This window comes from Cherax quadricarinatus, chromosome 14 (assembly GCF_038502225.1).
Source record: "Cherax quadricarinatus isolate ZL_2023a chromosome 14, ASM3850222v1, whole genome shotgun sequence".
Classification (NCBI taxonomy): Eukaryota; Metazoa; Arthropoda; class Malacostraca; order Decapoda; family Parastacidae; genus Cherax; species Cherax quadricarinatus.
The window spans coordinates 12,921,802-12,924,301 of NC_091305.1; positions in this window are offsets into that span (position 1 = coordinate 12,921,802).

Here is a 2,500-nt window from a genome sequence, read left to right on the forward strand (position 1 = left end):
GACCAGATGATGCGGGAGGTGGACCAGAGGATGCGAGAGGTGGACCAGAGGATGCGGGAGGTGGACCAGAGGCTGCGGGAGGTGGACCAGAGGATGCGGGAGGTGGACCAGAGGCTGCGGGAGGTGGACCAGAGGCTGCGGGAGGTGGACCGGAGGCTGCGGGAGGTGGACCGGAGGCTGCGGAAGGTGGACCAGAGGCTGCGAAAGGTGGACCAGAGGCTGCGGGAGGTGGACCAGAGGCTGCGGGAGGTGGACCAAAGGCTGCGGAAGGTGGACCAGAGGCTGCAGAAGGTGGACCAGAGGCTGCGGGAGGTGGACCAGAGGCTGCGGGAGGTGGACCAGAGGATGCGGGAGGTGGACCAGAGGATGCGGGAGGTGGACCAGAGGCTGCGGGAGGTGGACCAGATGATGCGGGAGGTGGACCAGAGGATGCGAGAGGTGGACCAGAGGATGTGGGAGGTGGACCAGAGGCTGCGGGAGGTGGACCAGAGGATGCGGGAGGTGGACCAGAGGCTGCGGGAGGTGGACCAGATGATGCGGGAGGTGGACCAGAGGATGCGAGAGGTGGACCAGAGGATGTGGGAGGTGGACCAGAGGCTGCGGGAGGTGGACCAGAGGATGCGGGAGGTGGACCAGAGGCTGCGGGAGGTGGACCAGAGGCTGCGGGAGGTGGACCGGAGGCTGCGGGAGGTGGACCGGAGGCTGCGGAAGGTGGACCAGAGGCTGCGGGAGGTGGACCAGAGGCTGCGGGAGGTGGACCAAAGGCTGCGGAAGGTGGACCAGAGGCTGCAGAAGGTGGACCAGAGGCTGCGGGAGGTGGACCAGAGGCTGCGGGAGGTGGACCAGAGGATGCGGGAGGTGGACCAGAGGATGCGGGAGGTGGACCAGAGGCTGCGGGAGGTGGACCAGATGATGCGGGAGGTGGACCAGAGGATGCGAGAGGTGGACCAGAGGATGCGGGAGGTGGACCAGAGGATGCGGGAGGTGGACCAGAGGATGCGGGAGGTGGACCAGAGGCTGCGGGAGGTGGACCAGAGGCTGCGGGAGGTGGACCGGAGGCTGCGGGAGGTGGACCGGAGGCTGCGGAAGGTGGACCAGAGGCTGCGGGAGGTGGACCAGAGACTGCGGGAGGTGGACCAGAGGCTGCGGGAGGTGGACCAAAGGCTGCGGAAGGTGGACCAGAGGCTGCAGAAGGTGGACCAGAGGCTGCGGGAGGTGGACCAGAGGCTGCGGGAGGTGGACCAGAGGATGCGGGAGGTGGACCAGAGGCTGCGGGAGGTGGACCAGAGGATGCGGGAGGTGGACCAGAGGCTGCGGGAGGTGGACCAGAGGCCGCGTGAGGTGGACCAGAGACTGCGGGAGGTGGACCAGAGGCTGCGGGAGGTGGACCAGAGGCTGCGGGAGGTGGACCAGAGGATGCGGAAGGTGGACCAGAGGCTGCGGAAGGTGGACCAGAGGCTGCGGGAGGTGGACCAGAGGCTGCGGAAGGTGGACCAGAGGCTGCGGAAGGTGGACCAGAGGATGCGGAAGGTGGACCAGAGGCTGCGGAAGGTGGACCAGAGGCTGCGGGAGGTGGACCAGAGGCTGCGGAAGGTGGACCAGAGGCTGCGGGAGGTGGACCAGAGGCTGCGGAAGGTGGACCAGAGGCTGTGTGTTCATCGAGAATGTAGATGTTTTTGCAGCTCACAAAATTAGTCAAATTTCACCTGCAGTTAGAACACTTCTTTTTAGGCCGTAGTATCTTCTATTACTATGGCACTGTCGTTATGAAAAAGTATATAAAGTTTCTCAAAATTCTGAATCTGGCCCAGCAATGTGGAGAGGCAGAAAAAAAATGATAGCACAAGATGGACAGCTATCGAGAGTCTGGCTGCACCTTCCCCACTCCTCACCTGAATCTCATCTGCAACATCACGACGAAGAGATGTTTAGTAAAAAAAAAAAAAATGTCACGGGCGGGATTGAACCCGCGGTCAGAGAGCCTCAAAACTCCAGACCGTCGCGTTAGCCACTGGACCAGCTAGCCACAATAAGATTCGTCCAACTAGGTATATTTCTACACCATAGGAAGGTTAGCATAGGCACCACTGTGACCACAAATGCAAGTCATGTTGACGGCATTGAGGGGACTTGAGCTAGAGTTCGTAAAAACTTGCATTTGTGGTCACAGTGGTGCCTATGCTAACCTTCCTATGGTGTAGAAATATACCTAGTTGGACGAAACTTATTGTGGCTAGCTGGTCCAGTGGCTAACGCGACGGTCTGGACTTTTGAGACTCTCTGATCGCGGGTTCAATCCCGCCCGTGGTATGTTTTGTTTGCAATCATGTCATTACGATCTCGTGAGTCAGATGTTTAGTAAATAATATTTGCTGAGGTAATGTAAGTTCTGCGTCACGGATGGTTCCATCACACTGTGACCCATAAGAACGATGCCAGGCAGTCAACTACACAACACAACTTCCCTACGAAGGAAAGGAAGTGTCAGAGTCAGTCTTCA